At 33.9% G+C, this 16,378-nt stretch overlaps 1 protein-coding gene across 9 annotated transcripts in view; it reads left to right on the top strand.

Moving 5' to 3' along the window:
- PRLR (prolactin receptor) overlaps positions 1-16,378 on the top strand; it is a 169,007-nt gene that overhangs the window by 20,384 nt on the left and 132,245 nt on the right. For 6 of the 9 annotated variants that reach the window (XM_048051233.2, XM_048051228.2, XM_048051229.2 and 3 more), the window contains exon 1: positions 7,237-7,483. The gene's annotated coding sequence lies outside the window, so the exon portion shown is untranslated. Of the gene's footprint in view, positions 1-919; positions 1,006-7,236; positions 7,484-16,378 lie in introns of those variants that run through there. The other 3 variants (XM_066988295.1, XM_048051238.2, XM_066988294.1) reach the window with 2 other exon arrangements.

Here is a 16,378-nt window from a genome sequence, read left to right as displayed (position 1 = left end):
AAAGATACAGTAAGGTGTTTAATACTGTAGAAACTTTCTCATTTCTTAATAGGAAGTTTAAATATATTTGCTGCCTTGTGTTGAAATGTGTTCATTGTATAAAGAATTTTTTGTTTTAAATCATTTTAATTTATTCTTTTAGTGATATTTTCTAAAGTGACTGAATTTTATCAAAACTAGAAACAGTAACTTCTTCTGTCGTACTGTAAAGACTACATGAGATTTCATGTGGGCTTTATTTCTACATTTGCATCTAGAAGTTTGCTGAAATATTACAAATTTTAAAGGGCACATTCCAACACTGAATGATGAAAGAGTTTGAGACTATGCTAGCACTGGTTTTAGAAGACTTACTGGGAGAAAGTTGAGAGCAAAAGATATCAGATGTTTGTGTTTTCTTGTAAGATGCAGGGGCCACATCTTAAAACTTCATTATTTAATGAAAAGAGATCAATTATGTAATATTTTTATAATTATGCAATACAAAAAATATTGTCATACTGGAAAATTTTAAGCAAGGAATATAGAGACAAGCAGGTAGTTAAACAAATTACTACTGTAGGACAATTAAGATTAGCAGAAACTACTTACATGTCTTAACATTATTATTGTAATGAAGGATAATTATGATATGGAACTTGAAATTGGAGTTGCAGTGATTGAAAACATATATGACAGATACTTGAAGTTGCTGGCAGTTTGGGTTATTTCATTTTGCTGTTAGACTTTTGGTAATTACCTGAACACATGACAAGTTGTCATTAAGTACAACAGTAAGACAAATCTATCAACAATCCTTTAAAAATACATTCTGTAATGCTGGAAGCTACATTGTTTTTAGGAAATAGAAAATGTTCTTTCTGATTTTAGTACCTGTATTACTGCTCCCTTTTTAACCTGTGCTTAGCTCTCCTTTCAGATACTGCAAGCTGAAAGAATCCATTGGGTTTTTGAAACAAGTATAAATTCCTGCTCCTGCCCAAGCTGCTGATTGTGTGATATGATGTAAGTCATGTAACCATTTTGTCTGCTTTTTCATTGTAGATGATGAAAATTTTCTGTTTTCTATACTTTGATGAAATCAATCAGAAATGTTTATACTAGATTCCCTGCCAATCATGATGAAAATTTTCATCTTACTTTAAAATTGAATTTAATTTAATAAACAAAACTTGTTTCGAAAAAAAATCTAAATTGAAACCTTACATTTCTGCTTTTTCAGCTGAAATTATTCGTTAGAATTGTAATACTTTCACAAATAATTTCACCTGACCTAACATATGCAAGACTGCTTATAGGTGCTTATCCTTTTTACACTGTTACTTATTAGTTTTAGAACGTTTTGAGCAATTAATATATATACCTGTTTAACAAGTATATGTTGTTGTTGGCTGGAACTTTATAATCTTAGCTGCAGTTTCATTATCTTCCAGTGTGCTTGACTGTGTTTTAAGTTTAATTCATTTTGAAGCTGGTGAATTATGACTTTGATTTTTTTTCAGAGTTATGAATTATTTCAGTCATAATTATCTGAGCTATTCACTAGGGGATCCAGAAAATAAGTGATCTCAAAGGAAAGAAACCAAAAAGTTTCAAGAAAAAAGATATAGGGAATATAGGAAAATATCAAATAGAGATTTCTTAGGAGAGAAGAAATACAAAGAGAACTCCCTCTGTGTGAATCAGGAATGACTGACAAGTTTCAGTTCATTGATCACATTAACATGGTATTAGTAGAGAATCTACCTTGTAAGTATAATATCAGCATCTTTCAACTGACCAAAGTTATTTTTCACAGATCCATGTTACAATCTGATGAACGTTACCTTCAATAAAAAATCAAGGAAATAGATAATGGAATTTTTGAGGAGTTTCTTGGTGAGCTAGGATGGTGGAACTCAGCCTGCAGTAAACAGGACATAATTACCTAGTTTAAAGATGAGACAATGGGAATGAATTGGGAATTCTGAGTAGCTCATATTTAAAAGGGGTGTTCATGGCACTCACAACTCCTTCGGTTAGCTTATAAGATGTACAATACCACCATATCTGCTAGGAAAGCCATTCACTGCAGGTCCTGATTGTGGTGAAATAACAATTGTGCTCAATACGTTATTTTGTTTGTAACTTGCTTTTAGTATTATATATCTCGGTTCTTCTAGAGTGGGTGTAAACACGAACTACTTTGTTCTGTACATCTTGTTGTTAAACATGAACTACTGCGTACACTTGCATTCTTTTCTGTTAACTAGTGTCTTTTCTTCTTTCTTATTTCTTCTTCCATTGCAGAAAGACATATATTTGCTTAGCTTTTCAATTGCTTTTGTCCTGCCCATAACGTGCTGATCTCCGGAAGGACTGAACTTGAAACTTTTGTTTTTTAGTCATTCGTCATTCTTTTTAAAGAATTTTAAAAACAAGATTTGTAACATTAGTTGTTATTCTCTTTTAAGCATTTGTACTTACTCTTTACTGTGTTTTTCATCTGATGCCTTTAAGATGATTATGAAAATTAAGCTTCTTTTGTAACTATAGATTTTTTATCTGATACAAATACAAAATATATGATGCAAATAAATTAGTGTTTGCAGTTGTCATCTGTTTCAGAATTTCTAATAACTTTGGGGCTCTCTATAGATATGTTTTTGTATAATGACATGAGCTGTCTCTATGAATGTAGTTGTAGTTTGTGTAAAAGTCACTCCTAGATCTCATGAACTTTCTCTTCTGCTTGTTCATCATTAAGGTTTGAAATTGGTAATTAATGCTTTTTGATTATGTATTATTCTAACAATGTGTAGAATACATTATAACAGTGTTTTCACAGAGAAACGATAACACAAGGTGCTCAATCTTTACAGCCTGAACAGTCTTTATAAAGGTACTTCAGATGACCTGTCACTTTCCAGAAGCCATTTAATCTCTCTTCACTGTCTTACATCTGCAATATATGAATTTTGTGTGGTTCAATCACCTTTGTAAATAACAGCTTTCTCAGAACTGGAATAAGCAATATATTTGATTGCTAATAATTTTGCTTAGGCAATATCTATCCAAAATAAGTTTTCACAAGTTTAGAGAAAGTTTTCACTAAATCAAAGACTTCTAACTTATAAAACATTAGGAGACTGAAGCATAAAAAGTATTCATTCACCAGATGCTGTTAATTAACTGCAATTATTTTACTAGGTCTGTTATATCCTGCAAATCACTGAACTGTCTTAGTATCAAATTGATATTTTCTCTCTTAATGCATTCTTTAAAAGATCCAAATTTTCTTTGTTATTTATGTAGCAAATAGTATGTAGGAAATAGATTATACACTTTATATTTTCTTCTGAAATCAATGAAATTTATAGTTTTTCTGATTTCCCAGGACTAAATTGATAAATATGGACCATCCAGCTGGAAAACACTGTTTATTGTATGTTAGGTGTTTAAAGAAACAGCTCTACCCACCCCCGAAAAAGACAAAACCAACTTTCCTGAAGTGTTCAGCTCTGTTGTTCTTGAAGGTGAAAGGTCACTGTCATGGAAGTCTGTGTTCATGGTTGTACTAAACTGATCTTTTCTGTCATGTAAGCTTGCACACTTGAGGCATTTGAAAGGAAAAACTGAAAACTTAAATTTAACTGTATTCAATAGGAAAATAATTCTATGAGTGGAGTGATGTATTCTTGGTGACCTGCGTTGCTAAGAAACAAACTGCTGTGTTCTCAATTGATTAAGTCCTTCTCTTCTAAGTGTTTTTACCACAAAGTACATTGCAATGCCTTATTCAGGCTTGGACATTTCGAATCCATTAACTATGAGGTCAAGCTATTATCTGCTTCTTTACTCCCTTCAATCTTGTTCCATCTAAACTAAAATCACTTAGACACCTTTCAGTGAGTATCTACTATGAAGTTCCAGTGCAACAGGGGACAAAGCAAAACTCTTCCTATTTCTCCAGACCTATCTCCGTATCCTGTTTCTTTTCTTGATCCTGGTTGAGAACACTGCCAACTGCATCTGTCACACAGAACTGTAGCTTGGATATCATCTTCAGCCCATTCTTGTTTCACTTGCTAGTACTGAATTTGCCCAGTGCAGGGTGGGTTACAGCATGTGGCCACATAGTGCCTTTCTGTGAAATTTGGCAGTGCACACAACAAAAGATGTGTAAAAGCTTGTTTATTTTTATACTAGCTGTGGAAGGATAGTTGATACATGATCAGATATAAAGTAAGCCAATACAGAGTTACCATGTCAGCATTGTGTGAACTAATTTAAACCAATAAAGTCATTTTATAAAGCATCTAGTCTATGCATTGGGGCGCTGCATAACTTTTATTTAGTAGTAGGGATTGTCTGTCTAGATTTATTTTATCATTTTTCCTTATACTTTTTGAAGAGCATTTCTAAAATAGTAACATACTTAGTCAGCTACAGAGCTGATGCGTTTTCTCTTGCTTTACTGTTTATCTTAATTATTGCAAAATCATTTTTCTATAATTAGAAAAATGTTCTATGTGTATTTATCTAAAATATTGTTGCACTGTGTAGTTTGTCACTATTTCGTTTTTGTATCCATCTCTAAACTGGTATTGAAACTTTTCGCTTTAAGCTTCCTAACTTCTCCCTCCCTTCCTCCCTCCCTCTCTATTGAAAGGCTAACTCCTGCCTATTTACCCATCATTGACCCACTACAGTGGGTCAGTGGCTGTTATTGCCTGCTTGTTAAACTTACAGATTTTCATAGTGTATTTCCCACTTGATGGGAATTTACGTACACATTCAGTAATCCCCTTATATCCCAGTGCTTCATGCTATCACTGCTGCTCTTCTAGCTACACAGAACTGACCAAGGTTTAGATAAAAAGGTTTTTAGATCAAGGTTTTCCTGAGATCACTGCCTGCAATACTAATCACCATCTTCATTGTTTCCTACTTCCTACTACTATATCAATTTCTAGTCTTTCACCATAGATTTACACTTGATGTATGTGAAACTAGAACTTTAATCTCATTTTCTAAATCTAACCATTCAGAACAAATCACGTACCCAGAGAAGCTCTGAAATTTAAGTCAGCCAAAACTGATAGAACATTAGAAATTCCAGCTTGCAACATCTTGAGCTTATGAGTTAGTGTTTATGGCTGTTACTCATCACACATTGACCATTATTTCTACCTTTCCATCCTGTTCTTAATTGGATATATTTCATTTATTATTCCCAGCCATATATTTTCAGGTAGTACAAATAGCTTTATAGATCAGCAGTCACACAATCTCATCTACTTTTTTCTTGACTCTTAGTACATACTTACAAATCTTTTGAAATTTTCATATTCCAGGCTAATTTGGAATTCTTAGCTTGTTTTACTGGAGGTGATTAAACTGATCAGTTATGACTTAAAGCACTGATTTGGACATCTGGCTTATGAAATAATAGAGGATTTCTGGCTTCTACTTCTGCAAATACATTTCTGGCTATAAATTTTTGTTTTGTTTCTCAATTTCGAATTCCTTCAGACTCATTTTGTTCTGGGGTTTCTAGATGGAGTCCACTGTTAGTGGTATTTCCATTGCTTGAAAGAGGATAGACTTTATATTAGTTCCAAATTCACCATTGGAGGTTGGTTGATACTATTATTCACCATTATAAGACACTGTTTTATTGACAGTTGGGTGCTGGATTATGGTCAGACCCCAAGCTCCAAGATCAGAAAGGTTTTGCCACATGAGGGATCACCACCTTTCTTGTGCTTGTGTTAGTAAATGGTGCTTTGCTAGGGAATTTTCACCCCCTCACTGGAAATAAGTTGTCCATGCTGTTTCCTTATTAGTACAAGTGAGAGAGTTTTGTCAAGGACATTGCTAAACATTTTCAAAGTTTGGGAGTTTCTACAGGCTGTGGGTTATTCTCAGTTGGCAGTTTGCTTGCAGACAAGCTGTTTTGGAAGATAATAGAGTTTAAAAAATTGGACTTCTGCTCTGTGGCAGTTAGTCCCAGAGAGTGGTATTTCTCACAGCTAATTTATGACTACCACTGTAACCTCTGTAGAATTTCCATGCATCTATTGTCCTTTAAAGTAGAACATATCACCTAGAATACCATCCAAAAGTCATACAGCCCTCCAGCAGTTAATTCCAGTAATGCTGAAATTCTGTACTTTGCTTCTGTTATGAATTTGTCTACCATCAACCTCTAACCAGAGGATTTAATCATACTTATACCTTTGAAATCTTCATCTATTGCCAAGTATTCACTTCCCATTTGACAGGCAAGATGTTTTCCAGCAGTCATGTGCGTATACACCTGGCAGATACAACTTATCCCTGAAATTTCCAGGACAATTTAAATCTGGAAGAATTCCAGTCATGGGTAAGAGCTCCAGGAAGATTTGGTATTCATTACACAGAAACACAGGTTAGGCAAGGTTACTGTGTCATGTAACCAATAAACACACTGTGAGCATTTTAAAATCATATAACCTCTCTCTAATTAAGTGATAATAGAATGGAAAGGAAATTCACTGGGTCACTTTTCCTAATGCATTAGCTATTTCAGCAGAGAAACCCTATGAATGATTTTAATACTGTGTCATTATAGTGATATTGTTGAATTACAAATCTCTTACTTACATCAACAGGAAGGATAGTTGACTATTTCAGTTAAAATGTGAGGTGAGGCTTTAAAAATGTAATAGGCTTTGCATGCTCTTGCATGATTCTCAGCTTCAAAACTGGTTAACTGGAGATAAGGTATGTCAGTTTTTCATATTATGTGTAATCGTCTCACTGTTTGTAATATCATTGGTCATATTTCCACTTTCAAGATTATTACTGCTTTTTTTTTTTTTTTTAATATTCCTTTCCTAATTCTGTCTGCCTTATTACATTTCACACTGACGATTAATTCTTACCTCCACATAGCATGCAAATGACGTGCCTTGAATAAAAAATGCCCTTAGACTGTGTGCTCAGCAAGACTAGAATTGTCATGGCTCCTGAGTTTCAGAAGTGTTCATCCCATATGGGGGATGGCTTTGTAAGTAATTAATAGCAAATGGTTTAATATGAACAGAAGAAGTATAACGTAAGGAAGATTTTCACTGATTTTTTTTTTTTAGCCTACAATGATTTGTAGAAAATAGCATTGAATAATAGATTTTCAGCTGGGCCATACCCTAAACCTGGACATCACATGTGGCTCCGGATGCTGTGGCAACTGCAGCTGTGTTGTCAAGGAAACAGCCTTGTGCTCAGTAGGCAAAACCAATGAGGATTAAGCAAGGCTACATTATAGCTAAGCCTCTGTGACCTTATCAGGGAGCAACAAGATCTGTCTGTTCTTCACCGTGCAGGTGTCCCTCAGGAGTGAGGGAGATATGCACAGGCAAAAACATACATGCAGTATATCAGATTTAAATGTCAGACCTGGATTATTCAAACAAGTGAATGCATTTCCCAGTTAGATGGATTAAAAGACTCCACTTGTGTAAGTAAAACATTGATATAAAATAAAACTAGATATTATAAAAGAAAGTAATGTGACATGTTTTAGTTAGCTATGAAATGAGGAAGAAATAATTAAAGTATGATGGACTTTGGAAATTTTTTAATTTTTGTTATATCTCTGTAGTCAGGGTAAAATTACATAAAAGTGTACCACTATTAAAAATATGTTAATTTCCCAGTGATAAGAAATATTGTAGATAGGACACTGAGATGCAGAATAGTTGTCAACATTTTCAAGAAGTCTTATTCTTTACTACTAAGAATTAATTAATGCATGGGTCACTTAAGTAAACTCACACTCCAACATACATGTTATTTCATCCAGGCATTTTATATCTAAAAGAATCAAAATCCAAGTGGAACTGAGATAAATAAATGCAAGAGAAAAATACTTAGTATTTTTTGGCATGTTGGAAAGGAAGTTTAAATAGAAAAGTTGCTTAAATTGCTCTCAGAAGTTGTCTGGTTTTTGCTTGAACTATAAAATATTTTTTGTTTTGTTTCGGAAGCAAAATAGACTGTTCCACTTGAAGCTTCATAATAAATAAAAATGAATGAACAAGCAACTAAATTTTACTTGGTTTGGCAGAATCTCTGGAGTTCGTTGTGCTTATCTGTTTTAAATTGTCACATAACATCAAAGGTGATTAAATGTCTCTTTTAATTAACCCTATGTTTAAACCATTAATCTGGATTTACTAATATTAATTATTGTATTTTTCTTGTTTCGGCATTTCTTTCGGTGTTACATGACAGTATTTTCCAAAAAAAAAAATCAGTTTTAATTTATCTGCAGATAAAGCCAGATGAGCCTTTTTCATTAGTGATACTGCCAAGTGTCTCGTACAGAAAAGAAGGGGCTGAAGCAAACTGTGAAATGAGACATATCTGATTATCATAGTGATTTTTCTTTTAACATTATTTTATGTTTTATTTTCTTTCTTAGTGTCTTTTTTTCTACAGTGAATTTAATCTAAACCTACCCAAGACCATGGGTTTTGTCAAGTTTTGATGCTTCTTTTCTTGCATCCCACTCCTTTTTTTCAGTGAAGGCAGTGCTTCTGCATTTCTTCTTTTTTTCAAATATCTGACTTTTTTTTTTTCCCAGAATTGCTGTTTTTAGCATTTCATTTAAGTTATAGAAAAATCTTATGTATAAGATATTTCCAGCTAAATAGAGGGTTTCAGACATTTTGCTGCATGTTTAAGGCAGTTATAGAAAACTTGAAATTGACCTTATTTTATTGCTTCATTTCTAAGATACTTACCACTGACCTGATGAGAATTTATGCCAACACATCAGGGGAAGAAATGAAACAAAGATGACAGGGAAGACTTGGCTACTTTTGTGACCTAAAAATGATTTCACTCTTATTAACTATGTAAAATGTACAACAGGAAAGTTAGAGACAAGAGCATACTTAATGCTGAGCCATTCTAACATCAGAGTTGTTGGAATACGTGCAACAGTTAGCTTTAGAAATTGTGGATTAAGTCCTTGGAGAAAAGGCAGTATGATCCAGAAATGTTCAGAGAAACATGTACCTTAACATTGAAAATAAGAGGATTAGGAAATGTGTTCTGCTTCCCAAAAATGTACTCATTCCCATTTTGTCTTTTTTTACTCATTTTTTACTTTCAGTTTTTAAGTGGTTTTGTATGACATTTGATTTCCTCCTCTTGTTCTTCTGTTTATTACTGATGCATTTAATAGTTATTTTGAAGGTTGAGTACATAGCTGGATACTTTTCCTACTTTTTTATCTTCTTGACCTTTTCCTCCTCCTTGCATTTTTCCTAATTCTATACAAATACTTCTATCTATATTCTCTCTTGATCTATCTTCTATCTTTATGGTCATTTTTCCTTGCTTTTCAGCCACTTGAATCCATGCATTGGTTAAATAGCCTGTCTTCTTTAAGGAGTTTGATGTGAATTAAATTGAATTTTTATTCTAGATCTTACTAGTATAAATGACATTGACCAATTATTATTAATTTAGGGAGCAAGAGGTGTTAGCCACTTTTTAAAACCAGTTAACTGCTTTAACACTGTGCCAGTAATTTAGTGCAAGTAATCTACTATCCTGCCACTTGCAGTCCTGAAGAATAGACAAAGCAGAAACAGTCTCTACAGTTGGATTATTTGTGTTCAAATAGGTAGATCAAGCTTTCTATGCTAATGGAGTGAGTTAGAAGCATTCAGGACATGTCATCCGTCCTGTGCACGTGATGTACAATTGATCTGTTTGTGCATAACAAATCTAAGATATACCTGATGCTGTAGATTTACAGCAGGCCATCAGTATATGTCCCAAACCCATGTGTCTTGGTGTTCCACCTTCTACAGTTGATCTCTTTTCTTCCATGTGAAATGCTGGCAAGTATGATTTCCTCACTCCATTTTTAGTTATTTGTGTAACTTTGGTTCATCTATTCTAAATGCCTTATATCAAGGAGATTTAACTTGTTTGATCAAATTCAGACATGAATTGAGGAGTAGATATTGGAACATATGGTGAAATCTGATAAATTACGTAATATCACTATGGAGGAAATCAAAACTAGACCTAGATAGTCTACTTACGTCTAATTTTTCTTAATCTTTAATCTTTTTTAGCTATTTATGGTAGTGTAAAATGCCAGGGTAGTTCTACTAAATCTAAATACTCAGGATTATAGTGAATTAATTCAATTTTATTATGAGATTATGCATTTATAGGAAATGTATTGTATTATTTTTGTATTGTAATATCTTTAATTTGGTTCACTGTTCATAAAACATATATACAAAACTGTATTTCAGATTTTTTCTTCTACTTTACCTGAACTTCTGACTTCTGACCTGTTTTACTCATTTAAAAGTAAGTTTCTCAGGAGGGTAACTTAGTAGCTATAAATGCTTTCTGAACAGGTTTTGATGAATGAAACATTCAAATTTAAGCACACTTTCAGGTTGTGAAATCCAGATTATTTGGTGGGTATATTAATCAACAAGTATATGATTTCTTCAAAAAAAAAAAAGGTGCCTATATATATATGTGTGTATATTTATATGTGTTGTTACCCATGAATTCTAAGTCAAAGGCTGTCAGCCACAGTAACTATCTGTGTGCAAGATATCTGAAGACATTTTAGTATGTATTTTTGTATCACTGCAGTAATAGGTAGCAATATATAATCATGTGTCACTGAAATAAACTCACACTTGCAAGCAATGCATAACTTACTACTTCATTGTATCTCTTCATTGTCAATCACCTTAAGAAAGAGAGTGTTTATGGAAGCCCCAGCACCTGTTTTTTTGATCTTATGATGAATGTTGTGTACTTCTCCAGATTGTCAATTGGAACAAATGCAAATGATGCATATTTTCCATTTCTACTTTTATTTAAAGTACCATTTTTCAGTTTAATATTTTAGAAGTGATAGAATAAAATCCAGCAAATTACTAACAGAAGAATTGAGAAAGTGAGTTCAATTGTTTTGCTAATGTTCTTTGGTGCCTGCAATTCCAGTCTGCAGTCTTGATAAAACCCAAGTAAATATTGGTCACACCTCCACTGAGAGATACACTGGCAGTAATGTTCATCTTGTTAACAGACCTTCAGCTTTGCTGAGAAAAACACACAGAGGATCTTTTTGATTGCCAGCTCTGTTTTTTAAAAGTATTAACAGGCCCACATCCAAGAAGATGATTACTTCAGTGCTTGTTGCTTAGGATTTATACTAAGGCACGTGGTTGCTAACACAAAACCGCTTTGCTTCCTTAGGAGGTATTTAAGTCTTTGCAGACACAAGAACATAGAAATTGCTGTACTGAATCAAAGCTTTGGTTCATTTATTCAGCCTATGATCGGAATTGATTACCTGTTCTTCATAGAATAAGGCAAGAATCCATTACATTTACAGATTAATCATATTAAAGAAAATTTAATGCTAGCTTCTCCCAGTCACTGCTTGTGAGGCTTGCTTTATATGTGAAGACTCTGCTCTTGAGAAAAGGAAAGAAAGGTAAAAATTGCTTTGTAATGATGCTGGGTAAGGGGGAGCAGTAAGGAAGACCAATAGAAGGAACAGGAAAGACATAGATCCAGAGAATGCCAGTGGCACATTATTGGCGTAGTCAGAAGCTGTCTTCTGAATAGTCAGTATTTGATGGATACTACCTGAACAAGAGAAACAGGGTAAAATTCAGGATACAGTTTGAGGGAGAGCATATGATTGTGTCTGTCATGAATGTGGTGAGAACCTTGGAGGAAGAGGCTCTTGGCTTATTGATTGATGTTAATTATATTTCCTGATATACAGCTTATTAAGTAACACTGATAAGAGATGTATGTGATATCTGAAGGGCTGTATATTCAGCCCCAATAGTAAACAAGACATGAACCACAAGGTTGAGAAAAAGGCTTTTCTAAGCATGCCTTTTTGTCAATTTAAAATTTTCTGGTTTTCAGTTTGAGTAATAGCAGAAAAAATTATTTTCATTGTATTTTTTGTTGTTTTGTATGCCCTGATAATAATCTCCTTTCTAAATTTGAGTCCAGAAATTCTTTTCCCTTTTGAATCGTATTTTTTTCTATTGATATTGATATTGATAGTATAGATATGTCTTTGATTTCTGTAGTTCATATGAAAACTCTTCCACTCTAATTCTTATGCATTGCTTTTGCTCAAGCCTTTGAGCAACTTTGGATATGGAGGTTTGTTTTTTTAATAGGCTTATTTGACTACATATCCAGTATATGCACAAGTGATTTATTTTCTTTCTTTCAATGTCAACAGGGTTTGTAGTTATCAATAAAATGTGTTTGCTAATGTGATTTACCAAGTGGAAATGAAATCTGTCCATGTTTTGGGGTGCAGAGCAGAGCTCACGGACAATTTGCATATCTCCTACACTGGAGCTTGTGGAGGTAGAAATAGAGGTTCTTGCTGTTAGCTCACTTAGTCATTTGTTGCTCTCAGTATATTCCTCTCTGCTTGAGATAACAAGATAGAAAGTGCTGTTTCCTTTCTTTCTCCCACGCCACCTCCACACTTTTCTTTTTTTTTTTTTTTTTTTTTCAGAGTCTGTCTTTCAGCTTTTAATTAAATGACTAGGTTGCAAACTCCCTAACTGTCAAGGTAGATAATGTATTTAATGAAGCAATATGGTATCTGGACAACCAGAATCACGATTAGGCAAACAGTTATTCTCTCTCCCAGTTGTCCTTTTAGTCAGATGGCTGTCCTATTCTTGATTTTTTAGGATTGTAGAGTTCTTTCTTGCCCTGTGGTATTAGGTCTTTTTTTTATAGGTCCCACAGTTTAATGTGGTACATTCATCGACTGTAAGTTAAATATTCCTCTTGAACCCCTTCCAGTAGTTTTCAATATACTTACTTTTAGATATTCTAAAAATATAGTTATATGCAAGCTTCAGCAGAACCCAACAGAGGAAAATTCATTACTTACATATTTTTCACTGTGCTAGACACAAGCAATTCTTATCTTACTTTCACAACTTAAATATATGCTTTTCTTAAAAATCCTTTTATATTAGATACTCCAATATTGACTAAGACAGTAACTAACACTGATTAAGACAGGTATTAAGTCTGTAGGAATGACAAAGTGTTCAACTCTGCTTGCCCATACAGGAGTGTTAATGTCTCTGATTATTTTTATTTCATATTCTTTGGTTAATCTGCAAATTTTCTTTTTATTGGCATGTTTCCAATAACTTTGTCCTGTACAATACTTAAAAAAATGGAATTGGATAGGACATGAATCCTGTGTTGGACTGCAAATCTTTGCCAATCAATGGACAGAAATGTTAGCAATATCTGTAATTCTTTGGTAATCAGGACTGATTCCTGTTCTTATAGCTATTAATGCCTGTGTCCCTGTGAAATCTCTTCGTTTGGTTTTGGTGATTTTTACTTTTAAGCATAAACCATCTATTGGTCCATCTACCCTTTATAATTGGATTCTTTGGTGATAATTCACAGGTTCATATGGAGTCTAATAAACACAGGACCAATTTTTACTGAACTTTATTTAAAATCAGAGTGAATTTATATTTTATCTGAAGAAATTGAATAGGAAGGACTTTTCTGGTTAGTGGTCCTGTTTTTGAATGTCATACCTCCTTGGGTTTTGAGAAGATATGATTAAAACTTCTGCTATTAAGGGAAGAATGAGTGTACCAGGATCACTGAGTAGAATTTGCCGTTGTGCTTAAGTGTTGTTCCTTCGGTGTTTGAACTTTCATTGCTTTTTTTCTAACTGATAGTATTATTGCTACTGTGGTATTTCGTCGGGATTATTTGATCCATCAGCATTTTTACTGATGGTTCTAGACTATCATCAGATGTTGCTGAGGAGGTATGCTGTTGTTCAGGAAAGAAGTTGGAAAGCATTTTTGCACCATGTTTGGTGTAATGGTGGTACTCATGGTAGGTTTTATAATTGTCAGAGGCCTGCCTTATAACAGAATAACGCTCTTCATTTGAGATATGTCTGAATATCAGATGGAGATATGTAACCACCTGTAGTGCCTTGCAGCATCATACAAGCCATATAGTAAGAATTCCCTGATGACACTTGAGACACGTGAGATTTTTCCATCATTTGGGAAAAAATCTTAATAAATGTCCTTGCATATCATAATTGCTCCAGTGGTTTATTTCTCCAGTGGTACTTCCTTTAGCTCTTCCTTTAGCTCTTCTTCTATATGTGGGGAACTCCACCCTGAAAGTATTTGCTCTAATATGCTAAAATTAGGAATCAACCTTGTAGTCTTCTGAGAGAGACACAAATTTTTAGAAAATAAGTTAGCTGCTGAAAATACAGACTTTCTTAATTACTTTCTGGGACTTGGACACTACTTTTCTTCCTATGTTCCAAAGTTAATAGACTACTTACACCCAGTTAAGCATCATATTTCTATGCAACTTCAAACATTAGCTGGTTGACTAGATATTGAGAGGATATTTTTAATTTGTTGCTCTGGACTTTTGAACTGTTTTAAGTCAGCATAAATCACTTTTAGTCAGTGCAGCTAAATTGTTCTTAGGCTTAAAAACAGACTACAAAAACATACCTATTTAAGAAAGATATTTAAATGAAAAACATTCTGCTTTCTCAGGTAAGAAAACCCGGGATATTTAATAAATTAATCTTTTGTTACAAATTTAGTATTCATTATTGTTACTTTGTGTTGACTTCGTTCAAGAATAATTCTATATTCTTTGTACAAATACACTTGTCATGTTTATTCCATTCTTTTGCTCAATGACAAAATATTTGTATTTTCAACTTTTCAATTTCTATGCCCTAGAATAGTGTCCACTTTACAGTTTTGGAGTTTGTGAAAAAAGGTGGCACAGCATTTTTTTGATCTTTTCTCGAGCATCCAGTAACCATATACATGATTTTCTTTGTGACAGTTAATTTCATTTCCTGCCTGTATCTCATCTGCATTTTTCTTTCTTTCATTCTTGTTTGTCCTTACGTCTGTTCGGTTCCCCATGTTCCATTCTATGGATTACCTATAAGTTACTTGTGGAGTTGTCTGAGCTTTCTCCTGAAAATACAGTGATGAGTGCTACAATTTAAATCTTGATATGAATGCAAAAAGGAAATGCAATACTATTAAATTGATTTTAATATACGCCCAATATGTAGGCATAATATTTATTCACTGTGAAGCAATAGCAAAAGCAATAGCTGTGAGGGAGTGGGATAACTAAATCTCAGAATGCCTCGGATTCTGTGTGTTTCTTTTGTTATATGATTTGCTGTTTTTCTAAGATACTGAAGGAGTCATTATTTTCATAAAATTGTCTGTTTTGTTGGTATTGATGTGCACTTTTCTTTTGTTGCTGTGGCTGTTCTATTCTGCAGTTTTTCCCACAGTGAACTGAATTCATTTGCAATGTTGTCAGACTGCAAATGAGTGGGAAACAGAACTAGTACTTAGCTTACATTCAGGGCAAAAGAAGGGGAACTCAAGCACGTACACTAACGAGTTGCTTTGGAAAACACTGGAATTGAGCTTGCATTTCTACACTAACAATTCAGTTACTTTGGAGGTGTCTTCCTTCAAAACTATTTATTATTTTTCTTTCAGTTTTGGCAACTTGTTACAGTTCGTTTTGCTACTCTGTTCCAAGCCTCCAACTGTCACATACCTTTGCAACAGAATATTCCAGTATATTCAGATTTTCCAGTATATTCCCTATAAGAAAGCTCCTGTGTTTACTGAACAGCTCTTGTTGTGCCACTGAAGTCTTCATGGTACTTACAAGCAGATAATATCTAGAATTTCTCTTCTGATTTATTTTAATAAGCCCCCACACTTAAATGTAATTGCCTTGTTTGAAATTCAGCCCTTGATTGTTTTTGGTTTCGTTGGGTTGGGTTGTTTTGTTGTTGGTGGTGGTATTTTCATTTTTGCCTATGGTGCCCATGAAACGAAGAATGTGGTGAACATGGTTACAGCTTATCTCCTTAGTAATTTTTAATCACATCCTGGATGTGGTGGAGGACTATCTCAAGAGTTGTTTCTTCTCTTGTGGCTTACCAGACTGGATTCACTGAAATAATCCATTAAAAATTTTGCCTCAGCAGTATACCCTTGTGGAATTTAACAGGTTTACATTATTATTTGCTTCTTGTTCTCAGATTTCCTGGTCTCCCAGAGTACGTCACAGTCACTGTCATCATCCTAGTCCCACCCTCAGTATTACAGTCTTAAAAATCCTGTGCTTTCCTGTTTAGGTATAGAATCCCAGTCCTGATCCTATTTTCCTTATTAATACAACAAACTGGTTTGTCTGATTTAACCCAGCTATTTCAGCATTTAACACTACTCCTGTGTTGGAGTGA

The sequence above is a fragment of the Anser cygnoides genome, chromosome Z, assembly GCF_040182565.1.
Source record: "Anser cygnoides isolate HZ-2024a breed goose chromosome Z, Taihu_goose_T2T_genome, whole genome shotgun sequence".
Classification (NCBI taxonomy): Eukaryota; Metazoa; Chordata; class Aves; order Anseriformes; family Anatidae; genus Anser; species Anser cygnoides.
The sequence above is the reverse complement of the archived record's forward strand: the minus strand, read 5'-3'. Positions and strand labels throughout refer to the sequence as shown.